General features: G+C 35.6%; 1 pseudogene; it reads right to left on the reverse strand.

Annotated features, from left to right (window-relative positions):
• Window positions 1–2315: 2315 nt before the first annotated feature.
• LOC142635760 (cysteine-rich receptor-like protein kinase 44) lies at window positions 2316–8219 on the reverse strand (annotated as a pseudogene).
• Between the last annotated feature and the right edge of the window lie 15573 nt (window positions 8220–23792).

Below are 23792 nucleotides of genomic sequence, written 5' to 3' on the forward strand. Positions count from 1 at the left end.
AGACCCATTTTTAATTTTTTTTTGAAAAAAGTACTTGTGAGTCCCATAAACAGTGCGTGACAAGTAAGTTTTTCTCTCGCACAGTGCATAAACAGTACCAATTACTATTTAAAAGCGCTAAAAAAAAAAAAAAAAAGAAAGAAAGAGGAGAAAACACAAGTGCGCAACGGTGAATCCAAACCGATACTAAATCTGCTTGGCTTTATTTACAAATTATAAGGGTCTGCTTGTTGTGTTCCCGTAGGAAATGGAGAGTTTCGGTTTGGTATCGTGTTACGAGGATCTAACCTAATATCTTATTGCAGTTTTAGGACCCCTATTGATCTATTGTATGTTTGGGACCATTTGCCATACGGAGTAGGTTATTAGCATTTTATATGGTACTGTCAATAGTTTTTGAGTATGGTTAAAGTTGTTTGTATTAAGCCCGGTGGGCTTCAGCCCATTTTACAATTACTGCACTCCTATTGCTTGTATTACATTCATATGATGCTGATATAGAGGGTCTCTTGTACACATAAAAAATATACAAATTGTTTTACATGTTTATTTCTTTTCAATAGTTCTCTTTGTCCTCTCTGTTTTTTCATGGTATCAGAGTAATCCTCTTGTGTGCTTTGATAGTGTTTGTCATTGGGATATGTCATTCCTAAGCCACTACCACCGCAACCAAAACTGATTGCAAAAATTAGTTCTTTGTGCCTAGATCGGCCCGTAGACCCAAACAAGGGTTGCTTCTATTCCGCAACGCTCTCTCTCACACACCGCTTGTAGGTTTTGCAAGTGGTCTCATGCTCTCCACGCGCTTTCCCGCACCACCAGCCTTCTTCACATGTTTCTACATACTAACATCTGCATCTTTCATGCTTTCATACACAATCATGTGCCTCACATTCCACATCTCACCTTAGCTGTCACATGTCACAAAAAGAATTTGTAATGTTAGTGTCACATCATCATCCTCAGCCATGTCAACAAAATTAAATTGGAAGTAGAATTTAATTTCATTTTCTAAGTGTGAAATCTGATTTTCTTGTGCAAAGCCTAATTTTGACAATATTTATGATTGAAAATACCTTTTATGTTGTTGAAAATTGAAATTGAAACCGAAAGAGTAAGTAGAGCAAAACTAATCTATGAAAAAAATTGATTGGTTATTCATTATTGATCTCCTAATTATTACCAAGCAGTGGCATAAGTCTAAAATAGATGACAATTTTTGAAAAAAAAAAAAAAGGTGAGGGCACGAACGTTGGAAAATGATTTGTGCCTTCACCCCATTTTTTATTTTATATATACATAATGCGAAGGCCCACACACTTTTTTTGCTAGCACCACCATGGACACTCTAGCCACAGCCTCCACTGACTTTGTAGGCCACGACCACCATCATCATAACCTTCATTTTAGCGATCACCACCGACACTATGGTTATATGAAATTATAATGAAATTAAATGTTTTTTTTTGGATTACTTTCAAAATTACAACTAAACATAGAAAAAAAAAAGTCATTATTTCAAAGAGTTTTTTTTTTTACTAAAATATATTTCTATAAAAGCTAAGCGTGGATATTTTCTTCTTTGTCAACAAAGGTGAAAGAAAATTTGAATGATTTTATTGTTTGAGAAATACATAATGCACTAGTAAAAGAAACATTAAGAACTAGTGACAGCAAGGATGATGAATTTATAATAAATAATTGAAAATGGGATAGAACTTTACTTCTAATTCTAAAATATAGTAAACTACAATATGATTTTCATATTAATTTTTTTTATTATACTCTGAAAAATTTTAGTTTTGGACATTATTGTCCTTTCATTTTAATTGATACAATGAGGTGGTCACAAAAATTAATTTAGTAAATTTTCTCAACATTTCTCATGTCATCAAGTACTACGTTACTCAAAATTTAAATTTTCAATAATGCTAAAGATGTTAAGTGATTGAGTGATTAAAAGAGATAAAAGAGAAAAACAGAAGTAAGACGTGGTTCGACCTAATGACTTATATCCATAGAGGAAAGTTTATGACAGCTACATCCTTACTATACAACTTCAATGTATTACAATGAACATAACCTTGAATCTATATACTAGAGAACTATAAATTAAACCTAGCTAACCCTAATTCACTTAGGATTAGTGTGTTTACTCTACAAGTACATAAGCTAACTACAGATTTAGACCTTTCTTCCATAATATCTCAAACAAAAGATAAATTTAGAAATTTATAAAAATCTATAGTTCAACCAAGAACGAGCATTGTATTTCTTCAAGTATGAAAGTGTAGTTTAACTAAGAAGTGCAGACCTCAACGAGCTTCAAGCACAGAAATGGTTACATCATTAAGTGACGTAGGTGCTCCTGTAAAACTTGATGAATCTTGTCCGTAATTTATAGCTCTTCTATTGATAAACGCTGGCTTGCTAGGTTGGGGTAGAGTAGTTTTATTTCCTAACATGAATACAATTTCTGCCATGGTTGGCCAGTCTGCTGCTTGTTCTTGCACACATAAGAGTCCAATTTGAATACATCTTAAAACTTCACTAGCAGAATGTACTTGAGCCAAAGATGAATCAACCATGTCCAAGGCTTTTCCTTCCATCCATAAGTCCCAGACCTAAAACAATTTAATAGTATATAACCTTAGAGCCACAGTGAAGTTCACTAATTCAAAATGAAGTGATAATATATTTTACTTACATGTCCTATCAAATTTAGGTAGGGGCTTCTAGCAAGATAGTGATTGTTTCTCTTGCCATTAATTATCTCGAGTGTTAAGACACCAAAGCTAAAGACATTTGATTTGATAGAATATAACCCTTCCATTGCATACTCTGGTGACATATATCCACTGCAGTAAAACAAATTCTTAAGAATAATATGCTTGTCTGACTTTTGATTTTAGCATTTGAAGTGTGTGTGAGTGTGCGCACGTGTGTGTGTGTGTGAGTGCGCGCGCGCGCGTGTGTGTGTGAGAGAGAGAGAGAGAGAGAGAGAGAGAGAGAGGGTTACTATGTGCCAACAACTCTATTTGTATTCGCTTCAATTTGGTCATCTCCGAACAATCTAGCCAAATCAAAATCCGAAATTTTTGGCTTCATTGTAGCATCTAGTAGCACATTACTTGCTTTTAGATCTCGATGGATGATTTTTTCTCTAGAATCTTGATGAAGATATAAAACTCCTCGAGCAATACCTAAAATAATTTCAAATCGCTTCCTCCAATCCATGATTTTTCTTTTTATTTCATCTGGAACAAAGCATGAAAACTTCCATCAACAATATACAAACTATAGTTAATTTTAAATTATCATAATTTGCCTTTATATTTTAACTATATTTAAGTAATAGTGCTCAAAAACAAGAATTAGTTACATAGTTGAAAGCTATATGTGATGAAAGAAATGGCATACCAAATATGAAAACGTCTAAACTTTTGTTTGACATGTATTCATAGATTAACATCTTCTCTTCTTTATGAATGCAACAACCAAAAAGCCTCACAAGATTCCTATGTTGGAGTTTTGCTATCAGCATAACTTCATTCTTAAATTCTTCCGTGCCCTACCTTGAACTTCTTGAGAGTGTTTTTATTGCTATTTCTTGTCCATTGGCTAGTTGACCCTGCAATTATAATTGAGACTTAAAAATGATTAACAAATTATAATAATTTTTTTCTCCATTATACATTTATACTATGCATGTGCCATTTGTAATCCCTACCTTTCACTTCCACCAAAATCATCCTAGCAGTGTGCGTGGGTGATTAGAAATTAAAATAACATATTGTGAGAACTTCAGCCCAATAATTTGTGCATTTGTGATCTTAACTTATCCACCGCAACCATGGCCGCAGATATATAAAATTATTGTGGAACATAAATAAGCATTGATTCACATTTAATAGATGCTTATCTTTAGCAAGGTGAAGTACCTTATAGACGGGGCCAAATCCACCTTGTCCAAGCCTTTTAGCAAAAGAGAAGTTGTCTGTGGCAGCAAGTATGGTGCTTATGTCGAAAAATGGTAAATCTAGATTTTCTATGCCTTCATCCAGCTTCTGAGAAACTTGAAAGGTTGTTGAACTTGCAATAACATCACTGTTCAATGTGGGTTGTCTTCCCCTCCCTGTCCTCATGCAAGCATGGTTACCAATGACGCTTGTAATCATTTTAATCAATTGTGTAATATTAAGAACATATGAATTATACTGCATAGGATTTACAAACTGGCGTGCCGACTTTTAAACACAACATAAGAAGGTAATTAAAAGAGTTATTGATTGTGTTCTTTAAAAAAAAAAGGGGGGGAGGGGGGCGGTTGAGTGTGTAATCATTGCCCCATGTCCCATAGTACATTGCCACTAAGGTTTTTTTTTTTTTTTTTTTTTTTTGTTGTTGTAAGCCCATGGGCACTAGCAGTGTACAATAGGGCATGTCACAGTGTCACTACTTGATCATATTACCATGATTTTTTCTTATTAGAAAGTATGGATTAGTACTAGTACTCAAACCCACAATCTTTTGGCACTTGGTTCGAAGTAATAGATCTTTCCCAGGGCTTGCACCCATTGCACTACACTTGCTGGTGGTGATTGTGTTCTTAATGTGACATTAATCACATTAATTGCTACACTATTTTGTAATCCTTTAGTAGTAAATTTGAACAACTACGAACCTTTGGTGCGATAATCATTTTACAAGTATGAGTATTTGTGGGGTCACTACAAAAAACGCGCGCTATAGCCGCGTTTATAAAAAAAAGCGGCTATACCTGACCTATAGCCGCGTTTAAAAGAAACGCGGCTATAGACCAAACCTATAGCCCCGTTTCCTAGAAACGTGGCTTCAGACCCAATCTATAGCTGCGTTTTCTTAAACGCGGCCATAGGTTCAGTCTGAAGCCGCGTTTCTAGTGCCTTGAGCTGCGTTTTACGTCCGGACTATAGCCGCGTTTATCAAAACGCGGCTATAGGTCCAGACAAAAATATTTTTTTAATAGGGTGCTATGTACAGTAGAACAAATTTTTTTTATAAGGGAGGGTTATAGCCGCGTTTCACAAAAACGCGGCTATAGATCCAGTCAAATAATATATATATTTTAAAAAGATGACTTGTATATCCAAATAAATTTTTTTTTTTATATATAAGGGAGGGGCTGTAGCCGCGTTTCTGAAAACGCGGCTATAGGTCCAGTCAAATAATATATATATTTTAAAAAGATTACCTGTGCATCCGAATAAAATTTTTTTTATAAGGGAGGGGCTATAGCCGCGTTTCTGAAAACGCGACTACAGGTCCAGTCAAATAATATATATATTTTTTAAAAGGATGACCTGTGCATCCGAATAAATTTTTTTAGTATAAGGGAGGGGCTATAGCCGCGTTTTCAAAAAAGCGGCTATAGGTAACACCAATAAAAATGCCCAGACCCCACTTTCCCACCTACCCCCACTCTTATCTTTTCTTTCTTATCTTTTCTTTCTTTCGTCAATCTCTGCTTTCCTGGGTTCTTTCTTTCTTTCTTCTCTGCAAGTCACGCCGAACTCCTTTCTTTCTCTCTTTTTTTTTTTTTTTTTTTTCCTTCTACACTCCAACACGGCTCTTTTTTTTTCTTTGTTTCTTTGCTGCTGCTTCTTCTTTTCTTTTTTTTTCTCTCTTTCCTTCTTTTTTTCTCTCGTTCTTTCTTTTTTTCTTTCAACACAACGCACACTCCTCTCACCGGTACACTCCACACCACCATATACTTCATTTTTCAAGCAAGGGTCACTGGAAAACTTCATAAGAAAAGCTAAAGGCTCACTCATCTCTACTATTTGAGGTAAAAATTCTCTAATTTTTTAATGGGTATTATACTTTTTCTAGAAGTTATTTTTGCTATTGTGTTGCTGATATTGTGCTTATATTTAAATAGGTTTGTGTTCTTTGAATGGATTTAGTGTTAAATTTGGGTTGGTTTTGTTTAAATTTGGAGCACGTTGCATTTGTATTGTCAATATATTGTGTTTGATTTTGAATTTTTTGGGTGTGTTTGATTTTAAACTTTTTGGGCTTGTGTTTGATTTTGAATTTTTTGGGTTTGTGTTTAATTTAAAAATTCTTTTTGTTTGAATTTTGAATTTTTCGGGGAAGAAAAAACCCAGAAAATTATTTTTGTTTTAAAAAAAAAGCTGAATTTTTGAATTTTTTGGGGAAAAAAAAACCCCAGTAAATTTTTTTTTTTTTTTTTTTTTAAAAAGACCTATAGCCGCGGTTTAAACGCAGCTCAGGTCTGGTCTGTAGCCGCGTTTTTAAAAACGCGGCTATAGACCTGAAGCCTATAGCCATGGTTCAAAAACGCGGCTTCAGGTCAAGTCTGTAGCCGCGTTTTTAAAAACGCGGCTATAGACCCGCAAGGTCGGTTGCTGCGCCGCTTAGGCCGGGGTTGTAAACGCAGCCATAGAAAACGCGGCTTCAAGTCTATAGCCGTGTTTTCGGTGTCTATAGTCGCGTTTTTGAAACGCGGCTATAGACCCCGTTTTTTGTAGTGGGTGTGGAGGGTAAGGGTCGGGGTTCAAGCTTTTAAGAGGGAGCTTCACACACATACGCACTTAGATTAGAGTAGAGTAAAATTTCTATCTTATATAAAAAAAAAAATAGTAAATTTGAAAGTAGTTTTAATGTTAGTATATTGTTCTATGTTTAAACACCAACAAATCAATTTATAAGGCTTGTGGTAAACTTTGCTCCTAAATGATGCTTATAATTCACACATGCAACTTTAGATTGAAAAAGAATATCAATAGGAAACTTGCTTACCCTTCCTTTTACTTTTAATTAGGAAATGCGCAAATAGGAAAATGAGTAATGAAGTAATAACAAGTAGGCCCACTACTAGAATTGCCAGCCTCCTCTTGTTGGCAAAGAAGCCCATGGAATGACCTGATCGAAAAGAATAAAATTTCTCTAGTCATGTGTGTAACAGAAGCGGTGCACACTACGCAAATTATTTTCATTCATAATTATATTTTCATTGTTGTTAAGTAAATAAGTTGTGATAGAAGTAAGATAATTTTATAGAAGGAAAATGCTTAATATACTAATAATTTTAGCATTAAATTCTTGCAATTGACCAATATCAATGAATATAATTAGTACCACTTCAACAATATAAGAAGTGCTACATAACACTTCACAAGGAATGTAATTCATTGTGAAAGTGTTGTGAACATAACATTTCTCTCTCTCTCTCTCTCTCTCTCTATATATATATATATATTAATTGACAACATCAATCAGTGACTTTTATGTAATAAAATTTGTAATATTCCTAACATTACTCTTCAAATAAACATATCAGTCATGCCACTTTTGTTACATACGAATCTATAATATGTAGTATAAGTTAATTGAAACCTATGACTTTTTTGTTGAATTCATCTTTTGTTGCTGCATAAATTTTTGAGATCTCACAATTTTATATATCATTATTTAAAATATATATTTTTAATCAAAATTTAATTCTATTCTAAATTAAAGTCCAAATCTTGGCGAATCATATTTTCATTAAATTGTATAATAGATAGTTCCATTTACAATTTCAATCACAATAAAAGCTTATATTTTTTTTGATAAACCACAATAAAAGCTTATATATAATCATCATAATTATCAAATTTTTATATTTAAGCAAAACTAATTCATATTTTTTAGTTCAGACCAGTTGTTCTGTCCAGCCCAAGTTTCATGTTTGGAAGAGTTGTATCAGTTGGATAATCAAAGCTTTGCCACAGTACCTCACTTGTTTTGTTAAGAACCAAGATTAGGTTTCCTGAATCCAAGAGCTGAGCATGAGTACGGTTGTTGCTTGATTGTGTGACAATATTTGTGGACCAGATGGATTGGTTTCGATCTTCGACATAGAGTAACAGGTTCCCATGAACATCAATTGAGAGAACACCAGAAGTATCATTGATAGGATTGTCTCTGTTTGCAACCCACACCACGGGTTGTTCTGGAGCTCTATAATACCGAATTCCAACATAGCGGTTGGTGGACTCTCCAGGACTGAAGAAACCAAGTGCAAAAGTTTCTCCTTTAGAGACTAAAACGTCACCATCTCTAATGGGTTTGCTGATAGTTATGGTGTCTTGCGAAAAACCAAATTGGAGAAGGAATAGAAGCAACTTTTGTGGAAGGAGAAAGAGAAACCCTTTAGCAAAATACATGATCATGACAAGTGAAGTTGTAGAGAGCTAGGTCATTTTTCTAAGTATAAAAGGAGGTTTGAGTGGATGAGTCTTGATATTTGATGCATGACGTTGGCAGTGCGGTTGTTGATATAAGGTTGCGGCACTGATAGGGATATTGTTCTAATACATTGATTCATGAACAATTATAGACAATTTTTTTTTAAGAACAATCATAGATGTTAGGCATTAATATATTGAATACAAATCCTCTATAGTTACAAACTTTTAGTATTCTTTTATGGTGTATTTAGATGGTAGAATTTGAGTATATGGATTTAGATTTTGGTAATTAAAATCCAAATACCTTACTTGGATAGTTTACAAAGCATCAAGGATTTGGATTTAACAAATCCCCCAAAGATTTTAACCTTAAAATCATTGAATTTGAAATAAATTCTTAGCCTATGGCTTTATAGAATTTTAGAAATGACATACTTAAATATTTATGGACTTGGAAATAAGGCATTTCAAATCCATCACAGTAAAATTTAAATTTAAATATGCAAATGTAACCTTATTTTTTTATTATATTTTTTATAAAAAAACCAAAGTTTAAAATTTAAAAAAGCTAAATAAATAGTATACCGTATATAGTATATACCACAATTGGTGTAATATTAATGGGAATACAAAAGGTAGGAAAAATTATTTGCATTCAATTTAAAACTTGCCAAGTGTTTTCTTTTACTTTTCCTATAAAATGACCAAAGTTTAAAATGAAAAAATAATTCAAACAAATGGCATATCACAATTGGTGAAGTATAAAGTGAAAACCAAAAATAGAATAGATGATTAATTTGTATACAATTTTTTTGGGGGGTAAAAGAGGAATATCATTCAAATTAAACTATAATATAATAGTAACTTATTAATAGCAATGCCTCTCTCTTAACTCGAATATACTGAACTTGGATACTCTGGATAATCGGGTTGCAACTTATCTAACTTCCCTAAATTAAAAGGAAATCCTTCAAGTTCAGCATATCATTATCAATCGGGTTGAAACACATAAATTAAGGATATCATTATCAATATTTGCTTCCTTACCAAAAAGACTTATCCTCTACACTTGTTACATTGATTGACAAAACTTAGATTAGAAGAGGTGGGAAAAGAAGGCATATGAGATGCTAAAAGAGAAAATTGTAAGAAGGAAGTATATTTTGATAACCTAATATTCCCTTTTCGCCATGTAATAAGAAAAAGCTTTGTAAAAATAAAAGTTCTTCAAATGGCGCTCATACCTCATTATAGGCCACCACTTTACAAGTACAATCGTTTGTGCCACTCATTATGTTATACTTGATATCCCATCAATTGTGGTATGCAATATATTTGATTTTTTCTTTCTATTTTAATATTTAATTATGGGGAAATTAGACTTAATCCACTTGTGATTAGACCAATTTTTATAATGCCTATCAGTGTTTTGGAGTTTCTCACTTTATATGGCCTCCATCTTGTTGAAGAAGACAAACAAAACGACGTAATTCAATTAAAATAGAGTTCAAGTGTACCTAATAAAAACTCATAGTTTCATTAAAAGTTTAGACTACGCACAGTTTTAATTAAGTGAGCAACGGTTTTGAATCAAGTCTTAAACAGTGTCGTGTTGATCAATTAAGGATCAATTACAAAAGGAAAGAAAGTTAGTGTAATCCCAGTTATTATTTTTAACTAATCCCACCTTTCACGGATTAATTCTGTATTTCCAAGAGTTCTAATTATTCTGTTAGATTGATTTGGTGTATAAATACTGACCCTATGATCATAATGTTAATCAAGCAATATCAATTTCATTCTTCTAGAATTCTCTCTCTCTCTCTCTCTCTCTCTCTCTCTCTCTCTCTCTCTCTCTCTCTCTCTCTCTCTCTCTCTCTCTCTCTCTCTCTCTCTCTTGTGTTTTGCTTTATATTAGTTTTTGTACCTTGAATCTTGTTAAACATACAAGAACTCTCACTGTTAGAGTTTTATTCATGGTATCAGAGTAATTGATCCTTGCAAACAGTTCAACAATGGTAGCTTCAAGCTTTGTCGTGGCTTCTTCTTCAACAGGACCTTCGAGCTCCACTGTCAATGTGATGAATCAACCTATGATTCTCTTGTCTAACATGGCAAATATGATGACAGTCAGGTTGGATGACACTAATTACATAGTGTGGAAGCACTAGATCACAATGATCTTGGAAACTTATTCAATGTTTGAACTTTTGGAGGAACCACAGCTTATTCTAGAGAAGTATCTTAAGGATCTTTCTGGTTCATTCATCACAATTCTGAATCTAGATTATTTGAATTGGAGGTCTAAAGAGAAGGCTTTGCTCACCTTCATGAGTTCTACACTCTCTCCTACTATCTTGGCCTTAACAGTTGGTTGTTCTGCTGCAATGGAGGTATGGAAGGTCCTAGAAAAAAGATTCTCTTCTTTTTTATCACATGTCATGAATATCAAAGGAGAGTTGCATAACATAAAAAAGGATGAGATTTTATGGATCTTTATCTACAGAAGATCAAGGTGATTCGAGACAAGTTGTTGGTTGTTGCTTTAATTGTGGATGATGAAGAATTGCTGCACATAGCAATCAAAGGGCTATCTAAAGATTACAATGCTTTTAGGTCAGCCATTAAGACTAGAAGTACTCAACTTAGCTTTAATGAACTAGCTACTATGCTAAATGCTAAAGAGGAGTCTCTGAATGAAGGTTTGGAGGTCAAAAATCATATCTTTGCAATGGATTCTACTTCAAATCCAAGGCCTAATACCAACAATGGTTACAATCAAACTTTCAATTAGTCTTACAGCAACAGAGGAAAAGGCGGAGATAATTACAATAATAGAGGGGGTCGAGGAGGAAAAGGCTCTAATAATTCATCCGATCAATTCAATCAATTTTCACCAAATCAGTCTAATAATACAAGATCAAAGAGACCTACATGTCAAAGATGTGGCAAGCTTGGGCATTTGGCTATTGATTGCTACCATATGATGGATTATGCTTATCAAGGAAAGCATCTACCTATAAAGCTTGTTGTTATGGCCATAGCATGAAATGCTTGTTGGCTCAAGAATAGCCTTGGCTTGTAGATAGCAGTTAACTTTGATCTATGAATAAACAAATAGACCCAAATTTATAAATAAATACAAAAGTCATATGAGAGACCCTTGTGATAGCCCAAACCCAAGATGATTATGTGGTTCTCAAATTGTACCCTTCGCACCTCCACCTCCACCTCCTCCTCAAGCCTTGCACCACTGATGTCACCTTCCACCATCTCTCTCTCTCTCTCTCTCTCTCTCTCTCTCTCTCTCTCTCTCTTATTTTCTATGTTTGTTTGGTTATTGAGAAAATCAGGGAAACTAAAACCAAAATCCAAAATAAAGAAAGATAAACCAACAAACCACCTATGGGCCTATGGCCTCCTCATTCTTGACCTACCACCACAAAACTCAAAGCCCATCACTCCTCTTACACCAACAACTCCACCCACTGGGTTCACCCTCTCTGAGCGCAAGTCCTTATGGTTCGAACCCAAGTCTCTCTAGTTTGAACCCAAGCTCCGACTTGCTGACACCATCAACTCATGGTTGGCCTAGACAACCTCAACACCACAGATAGTTTCCGTTTCTTCAAAAACGTTAATATTGAAAATATTTGCTGAAATTCTTGGAAGGGATTTATGAATTTAGTGATTTTGGTGTTTCTAGGGATGAAATTTGGATAAAAAGCTTACAAATTTTGTGCTAAATCTTGTGTTAATGAATCCAACAAAAATGGTAAGAGAATTTTTATTGAGAGGTGTTTGATTTGTTTTCTTTTATGTTTCTGTGCTAAAATGTGTTTTTCTAACATCAAAGGAGAGGTGGGTAATGGCTGTCTAACGGAGACTACCTTAAGTAAGTAAAGTGATAGTTTTCAAACCACAAATGGCAAAGTTAAAATGGGTATCAAGCCTAAAATTATTAAGGAGTGCTTAAAATTTTTGGCTAACCGCCAATACCCAAATGAAATTTTGAATTTGCTTAGGATGCGTTTAACAGATGGGAATAATGGGTGTTAAAATGTGTGGGTGTGCTGGTATGACATGGTAATTAGGTTGATTTCATGCACTTTTATTGATGTGGTCCTTTTCTATTGGTTGGGACTACAAAGTCAATAGTCCCAGACTACCTACGAATTTCTCCATTGTGGATGGCTCACTCATACATTGCCATTAATTTGGTACACCCTCATTAAACTTTAACTAGCTTATTACCCCATGCATATACGTAGATATATTTAAAAGATACACATTAAGATGCTTAGTGTAATTCTTACATATAAAATTTAAGTATTATTAATAGTCATTCTTTTTTTTTTTTTAACTCTTTACAAAGTTTTGCAGGAATGTTATTAGGTAGAAAATGTAAATTGTCCATTTTTTTTATATATCTTTATGTTAATTAATTCTAAATTTTTTGGTCTTTATGCACAATAACTCACTTAAAAGTATATTTATGATATGGTCTCACATTTAATTCCAAAATTAAGAAATGTAACTCTCTCTAAAAATAAATAATTTAGGACACATAGCGCAAAATTCAACTTTACTTATAGAATCTAATTGGATTTTCTCTAAACTTTACCTACTAATATATATATATATATATATATATATATATATATATATATATATATATATAGATGACTTATAAATTTGAATTGTTTTTAGTTATAAAAAAAGGCTCATAAATATAAAATCATTCAAACTCTCTCTTCCTCTAATTTTATATATAGTGTTAGATATATGACTATGTTTTTTATGATTTATTTATATTGGACTCCTCGTTTTCTACTCTAAATTAACTTATTTGGTACAAAACTTTAAAAGTTTCAATTAGATGAGACATGTACCGTAAAATTAAACTCTAATTGAAATCCAAATTTTACACTGAACTAACTAACTTGATACAAAAATTTAAAATTTTTTATTAGATGGGACACGTAGCGCAAAATTAGACTCTAATTGAATTCCAATTTAATCTAATTGGATTTTCTCCCAACTTTATATATATATGACTTATAATCTTGAATTGTTTTTAGTTCTACAAAAATTAAAAAGGCACATAAATATAAAATCATTCAATTTTTTATTTTTATTTTCTTACGGTTTACTTATATTGGACTGCTCATTTTTTACACTAAACTAACTCATTTGGTACAAAAATTAAAAAACTTAGTGAAAGCTCGAATTTGTGTAAAAACATAAGAGTAAATTAGTGCAAAATAAGAGTGCAGAATAAAAGTAAATGAGTGCAAACAACTGATAACACTACCCTAAGCCATATTCATCCATTATCAACAATAAAAGAAAAGCTTAAAGAGTAGCAAAGAGAGATGCAAACACAAGATAACACTGAGACGTGTTTTCGAAGAGGAAACCAAAGAACTCTGCGAAAAACCTCTCTGCAACCCTCCAAGTCGAAATCAATCCATTAGAGAATAAAGTTGGAGTAAACGAATAACAAAAGACCCTCCAGGCCTAGTCTATCCCATGTACTTGAGCCCTCCAAGCTCTTGCTAACAATTGGCTTCTCGAAACCTTGGCTTCTCGGAACCTTGTCTTCTCTAGCTTTCCGAATCCCGTAATTTGGCCTGATTGCATCCGCCATTGAATGGCTCCTTCCAATGCTTCCCAATAGCACCAAAATCTAACTTTACACTCAGATTGGGTGTGGTAAGTGTTTGGACTATCAAACTCTCAAGGATATAGAGATGGAGAGGTAAGAGTTGAGGAAAAACCACAAGAAAATGCGTAGATGATTGTGAGTATAACAATCTTCAACTCTCAAGTGTAATTTCTAGGGTTTTCTCTCTAAAAAGCACTCCTTACAATTCGTGGGTAATGAGGGTATAAAAAGTGTGGGTAAAGGCTTGGTAAAACAAAACACAACTTTTTTCCAAACGGAATGTTTCGCGAGTACTTTGCATGATGGCCTTTCCCATGAGTCACTCACCAAAACCTCCAGGCTGGCATGACTCTTTATCTTCAAGTCATGTGCTCTACACACGGCTCTTTTGTAGGTAAACTTCTCACGAGACGGCTAATACGTTACGGAATTCATGTTTGGTGTGTACAACTCATTCATTACCGTTGCTTCGTTCGTTACTCTTTATCCTTAATGAGCATAATAAATGCGTGACGGTCTTAATATCATTGAATGTAGAGGCGTTTATTATCATCAATGGTCTTTTGCCTGTTGGTCATTCGGTTACGCTTTTGCTTGTCTGGCATATTAAACGTCACGCTTGTCATTAATGGAGGATTCATTTAGTGCGTGTCGTTGTCATTCGTCCGAATGATGAAGCTAGCTTAAATGACGAAGCTGGCTTGAAGGACGAATCTAGCTTGATGGACGGGGCTAGCTTGATGGACGAAGCCAGCTTGATGGACGAAGCTAGCTTTTCTTTTTTAAGACGAGGGTAATTTTTCTCCTCATCAATTGCCCCCTCATTCTTGTCTTTGTCTATGTGACAAGGAGGGAATAATTTTGAAACTTTGCTTTCGTCATTTTTCGTGTGCTTGTGTTTATTGTGGAATGATGCGTAGATTGACCACTTGAGCTTATGCTTGTCAGTAGAATCTGTATCATTGAAATGATTGTAGATTGATTACCTGAGCTTATGCTCGTCTGTAGAATCTGTATCATTGAGATGATGTAGATTGATTACCTGAGCTTATACTCGTCAGTAAAATCTTTATCATTAGGATGATATAGATTGACTACCTGAGCTTATGCTCGTCAGTAGAATCTTCATCGTTAACCCATGAAAAACGCGTGTTTTTAGTTTTTATGTAGTAAATGTGACATTTTTTTCAAATTACTTCATTTCCCTCACTCTACCTCTCTCAAACCCTTCTCAACCCAAATTTTACTTTTACTTAAACCCCATCATTTTCAAGCAAAAATCTCTGGAAAAATACTTCAAGGTATGTTTTTCTAAACATTGTTTTCATTTTTGGCTTAAATTTTGCAGATTTTAGCTTAGGGTTTTAAAAATTGGGGATTTTCAAAAACTGGGTTGGGGTTCTTATTTTTGTGAAAACATCTTCAAAATTTTGATTAGGTTGAGTCCCATTTGCTGTGTTTGTCTCTGTGTTGGCCCCTTGTGGCATTCTAAACATGTATTGAGGCAGTTTTCATCCTGTTCATGCATTATTCATAGGTGTTGCTCACTGTTGCATGTTAGGTGTTTGAAAAATGTCCTAGTGACATCCTTGTGTTGTTTTGAACTCAAATGAGTTCCAATGCTTGGGTTTACAATTGACTGAACACGTTTAACATGTTTTGGTCAATGGGTGTGTGTTTTACACACTGTGCCCATTTTGTGCCTCACAATTCCATACCATGCATCCTCTAGGCACAACCCCATGCATCTTATGCTGCACTCACATGCATCAGCACATGCACACACATGCACCAGCACATGCACACACATGCACAATCACTAACTTCTTGCATTATGCTTCTGTGTACATGTTTTTAACACTTATAGCATGCTATTTTAAGTTTTTTTTTTTTGCTCTGTTTTGAGTTTGTTATGTTCTGTTTTAAGCTATTTTTACTTATTTGTTTTGGACTAACTTGAATCTAATCAAGTTTTGTGGTTTGTTTTTTGCTTCTGTTTTCTTTTTGTGCCTTTTTGTCTGTTTTTTTTTTTCAAATGTCTCCCACCAAGCATGCTTCTAAGAAATCCTCCAAGCATGCTCGCACGGATTCTGACAACTTCAAATCTGTTGAGGCAGATATGGCTTACAATGACTGCTACAAGCAAGGTACAATAATTATGGAAAGAGTTGTCCAATTGGATACCCTTGAAGACACTTCCATTCCCAACGTATTCAAGGAGAGGACATGGACGAAGCTGTTAACTCCGAGAGGAAATGTGTACTCAGAAATCATTAAAGAGCTCTTTTCCAATGCTAGTGTGGACGGACACCTCATTAACTGCTAGGTGAGACACAAGGAATTTGTGATTACAAAAGATTCAATTCAAGATTTTCTTGAAGTTTGTCCTCCTTCACAGCCGATTACCGTGCAATATAGTGATCGTTTGGAATCCATCGAGGGAATTATAAAAATTCTTGGTGGTACACCAACCAAGAGGTCTATGAACACAATTCCATTCAGTCTAAAAATGAGGGCTCTTGCTTATGTGATGATCCACAATTTGTATCCGATCACCAACTTGACAACATTGTTCGCTGCAAGGACAATCTTCCTGTATGGTCTCTTCACTCACAAAAAGATTGATATTTGTGGACATCTCTTCCATCTCTTGACCAAAAGCATTGAGAAGCAGAACTCCAGATCAGTCATGCCATTTCCCTCTCTTATTATGGGTCTCATTGCAAAGGCAAAGCTCAAACTTCTGAGCGGTCTCACTATTATGCATAAAGATTACCCCATTGGTGCACACATAGTGACTTGAAGCACAGCTCACATCAGAGGATCAAAGACTGGCACTTCTCAAATCCCAGGGGCTGTTGTTCGAGAAGGTGGAGACACGGAGGATGAGATTGATAGTTTCACTTCTGCCCAAGAGACTTCAGCACAGTCATCCTCTTCAGCACTTACACGAGGATCCGATCGTCTTGATCACCTTCTTACAACGGTAGATCAGATCTATGGCATGCTCGAGTCTCATGTGCAACATACCACGGATCAATTTGCTTACATTCAGGGTTAAATCATTGCATTATCATCACAGATCGAGGATATGTCGATGGCACAAGGATTTGATTCCAAATCCGAGCAGTTCTAGCTCCTTTGGCCATTCCGGTCAAAAAGGGGGAGAATATTTTGAGGGGGAGTAGCACATTTTGAGGGGGAGCATAGCGGAACATAGTGTAACACATGCACTTCATAGGCATATTGGTTTATTTTTGGTGGTTTAGTTATTTACATTGCTTTCTTTTAAAGCTTTAAGTACTTTGTTCTAAATTTAGCTTAATATTTGGTACTTTGTGTTTGTCTCATTGCTTTGTAGCAATTTTTTGTACTTATAGTTTATTTTGAGTACTACACTCTTGTGCCCTTGTTGGATCTTGTATCCTTAATTCGAATACTTTGGTATTTTGCATTGGTTGAGCATTTTAGACATGCAATTGATTCTTGTTTTGCACTTAATTGCATTGCGTGTCCAGATGATCGTTTACTAGTTAAATGATCATTGTAGTCATTTCGTAATGACTGTTCTTTTATGATCAAGTTATGCTTCACTGTGTATATCATGATGTTTGTCTTGATCGTATTATACTTGCTCCTATATGTACCTTGTATTCAACTTGTCATTAGCTCAATGAAAGTTTTGTTTGTATGCGAGTGTTTCAGGATACAGGTGTATTCGTGCAAGTACTTCACATCTTCTAGATTAGGTGTGAGTGAGTTTTGCCAATGTTCCCAAACTCACGTTTAAGTCTAGAGTCTGTTATAGGGTGCTTTGTCATGGAATAGCCAAATAGGGAGATTGTAAAGTTGTAATTTACAACTATTTTGTGTTGGCTTTAATTTCATGCCAAATTTGATTATAATTTTATTCAATCTTTTGTACCCTATATTTATTGTGAGATTTAATTGTAAGGGTTGTGTGATAGAGAGAGAGTGTGTGTGTGAAGACTCAAGCATTTAAAGACAGAAAAGTTTTCACGGGTAGCTCGTGACTATGCATCCTACGAAGTGATGCATGTGCCCTACACGTAACTGGAATGCAAAGAGTTATGACAAATGGTGACAACTAGTTTTTGCGAGTGTCTCGCGGGTAAGGCCTTCCCGCGAGATACCCGTGAAATAGTCAGTTTTCCTATTTTGTCCTATCTGCTCTACTACATCCTCATACACACTATATATACCATCATTACCCACATATTGAGTAAAAAGCTTTCAGAAGAGAAAACCCTAGCCTCAAACCCTTAAGAGTGTGAGATTATCATACCCACAATTCTACACACCAACTATTGTGGTTTTCCTCTACTCCTACCTCTCCATTTCCAAATCCTCGAGAGGTTGATAGATCAAACACTTACCACACCTATACTGAGTGTCCAGTGAGTTTTTGGTGCTGCTAGGAAGTATTGGAAGAAGCCAAGCTTTGGCGGATGCAATCGGGCGCATTGCGAGATCCGGAAAGCTAAACAAGACACGGTTCCAAGAAGCCTTATTAGAGTAGGAGCTTGAAGGGCTTAGGTGCACTAGGTAGAGTAGGCTTAGAGGGTCTTTTGCTATTCGTGTATCTCAACTTATTGTCTAGTGGATCGATTTACCGCTTGGAGGGCGGCAGAGAGGTTTTTCGTCGAGTTCTTCGGTTTCCTCTTCGATAAAAATCGGAGTGTTATTTTGTGTTTGCATCTCTCTTTCCTACTCTTTTAGCTTTCATTTTATTGCTGTGCTTTAATAAATAGGGCTTAGAGTATTTGTTTCGTTTGTTCACTCGTGTTTACTCTATTTCGCACTTGTTTAAATTAGAGTAAAATCAACCGAGCCGTAATATTTTAATTTGGGGTCTAAACAGCTCTTGTGTTTTTAACACAAATTCGAGCTTTCAAAACTAGCAAAGCCCATTTATGTACTAAAATCCAAAAGGAAGTAAACAACTAAACCACCAAAGATTAACCAAAAAGTCTATGAAGTGCATGTGCTACACTATGCTCCACTATGCTCCCCCTCAAAATTTTCTCCCCTTTTTTGACTGGAATGGCCAAAGGAGCTAGAACTGCTTAGATTCGGAATCGGATCCTTGCGCCACAGCCATATCCTCAACTTGAGATGATAATGCAGTGATTTGGCCTTGGATGTAAGCAAATTGATCCACGGTATGTTGCATATGAGACTCGATCATGCCATATATTTGATCTACCATTGTAAGAAGGTGATTAAGATGATCAGATCCTCGTGTATGTGCTAAAGAGGACGGTTGTGCTGAAGTCTCTGGGGCAGAAGTGAATCTATCAATCTCATCCTCTGTATCTCCACCTTCTTCTTGGATAGCAGCCCTTGGAATTTGAGAAGTGTTGGTCTTTGATCCTTTGATGTGAGTTGTGGTTTGAGTTACTGTGTGTCCACCAATAGGATAGTCCCTCTGAACCACAGTGAGACCACTCGGAAGTTTGAGCCTTGTCTTTGCAATTAGGCCCATTATGAGTGAAGGGAATGGCGTGACAGTTCTGGAGTTCTGCTTCTCAATGCTCTTCTTCAAAAGGTGGAGGATGTGTCCACAAATATCAATCTCTTTGTGGGTGAAGAGATTGTACAAAAAGATGGTCCTTGGCTTGGACAATGTTGTCAAGTTAGTGACCGGGTACAAGTTGCTGATCATCACATAAGTAAGGGTCCTCATCTCTGGACTGAATGGGATTGTGTTCATGGAGGTTTTCTTAGATGTACCACCAAGTATCCTTACCATCTCCTCAGTAGATTCCAATCTATGCTCATATTGCACCATGATTGGGTGAGAGGGAGGACGAACTTCTAAGAACTCGTGAATGTTGTACCTAGTGATGACAAACTCCTTGTGTCTTACCTAGCAATTTATATTATCCTTTTCAACACTAGCATTGGAGAAAAACTCTTTGATAATCCCCGAATACACTACTCCAACTGGATTCAGCAGTTTTGTCCATGTCCTTTCCTTGAACACTGCAAGTATGCACGTGTCCTCAAGGGTGTCTAATTTTACAACCCTTTCCATGATAATGGTTGCTCCTTTGTAGTAGTCATTGTACTTTAAGCCTGCCTCAATAGACTTGAAGTTGTTAGAATCCGTGCGAGCACGCTTGGAGGTGGGAGACATTTGCATAGACAAACAGAAAACAAAGAAACAGGTGCACAAACACAAAACTAACTACAAAACTTGATTAGATTCAAGTTAGTCCAAAACAAATAAATAAAAACAGCTTAAAACAGAGCATAACAAACTCAAAACAGAGCAAACAAACTTAAAACAACATGCTATAAGTGTTAAAAATAGGTACACAGAAGCATAACGCATGAAGAAAGTGACTATGCATGTGTGTGCATGTGTTAATGCATGTGAGTGCAGCATGAGGTGCATGCATGAGGCACAAAATGGGCACAGTGTGTAAAACACACACCCACTAACCAAAACATGTTAAACATGTTCAATCAATAGTAAACCCAAGCATTGGAACTCATTTGAGTCCAAAACAACACAAGGATGCAACAGTGAACAATAACTATGAGCAATGCATGAACGCATGTGAAAATGCCTAAATACATGTTTAGAATGCCACAAGGGGCCAACACAGACATAAACACAGCAAATGGGACTCAACCCAATCAAAATTTTGAATTTTGTTTTACAAAAATAAGAACCCTAACCCATTTTTTCGAAAATCCCCAATTTTTAAAAACCCTAAGCTAAAATCTGCAAAATTTAAGACAAAAGTGAAACCAATGTTTAGGAAAACATACCTTGAAGTGATTTTACAGAGGTTTTTGCTTGAAAATGATGGGATTTGAGTAAAAGTAAGATTTGGGTTGAGAGGGGTTCGAGAGAGGCAAAGTGAGGGAAATGAAGTAGTTTTAAAAAAATGTCACATCTGCTACATAAAACTAGAAACACGCGTTTTTCGCGGGTTAGATAGTCGCGATATTAGTCGCGAGACACATAGAAGCTTTCACGAGAAGATTTTAGTAGCAACACAGTCGCGAGATAGTCACGATAGCCTCTGTATGAAATTGAAAATTTTCCAGTTTTTGCCTAAAAACATTTCGCGAGAAGGGTTTAGTCGCAAAATACTCGCGAGGCAATAGCGAGACTTTTCTGTATGAAAATGTGACTATTTAATTTCCCTTAAGCACTTTTCGCGGGAAGATCTAAGTTGCGAGCTGCTCGCGAAAATGCCTCTGAACCAATTTTTGAAGAAAAAAACAAAAATGCATTTTGAACAAAAACTTAAAACACGAAAGTATAAAAATACTTTCAAAAAAATATAAAATAATCAAAAATCTTTTTGGGTTTAATCAGTAAGCAATTGAGTATACACATCACATTTGATCATGTACAATCACACAAATGAAATAAGCATTCATTGAACAAAGTTTTGTGTGTTGTGTGTGAGTATCAAATGTGGAATAGTCCTTAGTCTAGAGTGAAGCTTCAATGATCAATTTAATCAAGTCATACACAACTAGTACTAAATCAAGTGGACTATCTCAATTATAGAAATGAACATATATGATCTTCCACAAGAATGATTACATAACTTTGAAGCTTTTCATTTGGCTCCATTACAAAACATAACATATGATCATTTTTTAACAAAGTACGTCTCATTTTTTAGATCGATGCCTAAACTTTTGATATTTCAACTTTGTGAGTAAGCCTTTGGTTTTTTGAGGCACCATACATTTCAATACAAGTCGCTTTCCCTTTTTCCTAGTCAAATACTAGTATGTGCGACGGCTTTTGCAGCTCAATATCTCTTTTCAAGATTTGACATTTGATGAGCTCTTTAAGCAAAAAACATAAAAATATGGGAAAAGATATAGGCACAAGTATATGCATGTATCAAGACCAACAAGACTATTGACTAATCATTCATGACAAGGTTGAAGATCGATTTACAACAATCACATAGATTTCAAGATTTTTCCACAAAGATAGATTTGAATACAAAACAAGCTAAGCTCGTAAATGCACTACGCCATTAGTACGAAAGTACTAGGCCAAACTCACATGTGATATACACAACACAAGCGATCAAACTTTTTGAAGATTTCTCAATTTTTATGAGTTTTTGAATTTTTTTTTCAACACACTGAAAAACATAGCACGAAAAGTAAGATCAACAAAAGCAAAAAAAAAAAAAACCAGCTAGCAAAAGAATGCTATGAATCGGAAGCAATGACACAAGAAGATTTTGCAAGACATGATGCATGAACCTATGACCCTGAACATTAAAGGAATTAAATCATGGGCATAGGAAATAATCATGCATGGGTACCCTTCTTCACCCACACATTTCCAGTGTTTTGGGTGAGAGCCTTGAATGGAGGTGCACGACCAACATAGCCTTCCAACCTCACAGTGAAGCTAGCAAGACATAGAGAGATGTTCTTTAGCATGTCCATGACGACTCCAATGAGATGTCCTTCATTTTCTCCCTTTGGTTTATTCTTTGAACTTTCTTGGCCACGCATGGAATCAGCTTTCTTGAGTGCATGAAGCTTGAAACAGTTGGGTCTTGTATGCCCTTGAACGCCACAATGATGATACACATGCTTCACTTGAGGCCCCCTCTGATTTTTAGGTAATGACTTCCCTTTATCTTTTGGTCTTATCAGCAGCAAGGGGTCTCAGTCTCAAGCGTCACTTCTTTAAGTTTCTCAACACTCTTGGTTGATACGAACCTTACTTCCTTTTTCGGTTCGCTGCTAGAGCTTCTTTCTCCGGTATAACCCAAACTGGTCTTATCATGTGAGGATTTTTGTGAGGACAACACACTGTCGAGTTTCTTGGTGGAGATACGCTCAACCTTGACATTAGCTTGGATTATTTCAAGCTCTAGAAACTTGATCTTAGAGTAAGCTTCAACTAGCTCTCCCTTGAGTCCTTGTACTTCACATTTTGCCTCTTTAAGTTGCACAAGAGTACACTTATGCTCTTCTTCAATCTTCTTTATCTTTCTCATAGCATGGTTTGCAACCTTGGCATATTTTCCACAATCTTCTAGCAAAGAATCATATGCTTCTTGAAGGTTGCTCTCTCCTTCATTTTGGCATACATCTTCATCTTCCGATTCTTCAACTTCTTCACCCTCGGAATGCTCACCAAGTTCGTTTACCAAATTGCTCAAATCATCCTTAAATTCAATGGAGGTAATTTTCAGGAAAGTCCTATAGTTCTTGTCACTGTCACACTCTTCTTCCGTGTCTGAATTTGAGCTTTCAGAGTCGCTAAGAGTAGTAGCAAACACCTTACCCTTCCCTCTCAAGTAGTTGGGACATTCTTTCTTAATGTGTCCATGGTTGTTGCATTCAAAGCACACAACTCCTTAGGGGGATTGAGAGTCCTTCTCATCTTTCTTCTTGAACTCCTTTCTACCACCTTTGGATGATGAGAACTTTCCTTTGCTAAAGGACTTCCCACTGTTCTTCATCTTCAGAAATTTTTGGAAGTTCTTTGCAAGGAATGCTACTTCTTTCTCCACGTCATCTTCTTTGGAAGAATCGTCCATCCTCTCATTGATGGTTTTGAGTGCAAGTGATTTGCTTGGCTTGTGAGAAGACAATCCAAGTCTTGAATCTTAATCTCATCCAAATCTTTGCTTTCTTCTATAGCGATAACCTTTATACGGTAGCTCTCCGATAAGGACCTTAAGATCTTTCTCACCACCTTAGCATCCTCAATCTTTTCACCGAGATTGAGCTTGGCAATCATAATTTTGTTGAGCTTCCCATAGAATGAATCAAATGACTCATCGTCACTCATCTTAAGCTCTTCAAATCAAGTGGTAAGCATTTGGAGTTTTGTGTCCTTGACTTTCTTGGTACCT

This window comes from Castanea sativa, chromosome 5, assembly GCF_040712315.1.
Source record: "Castanea sativa cultivar Marrone di Chiusa Pesio chromosome 5, ASM4071231v1".
NCBI classification, from domain to species: Eukaryota; Viridiplantae; Streptophyta; class Magnoliopsida; order Fagales; family Fagaceae; genus Castanea; species Castanea sativa.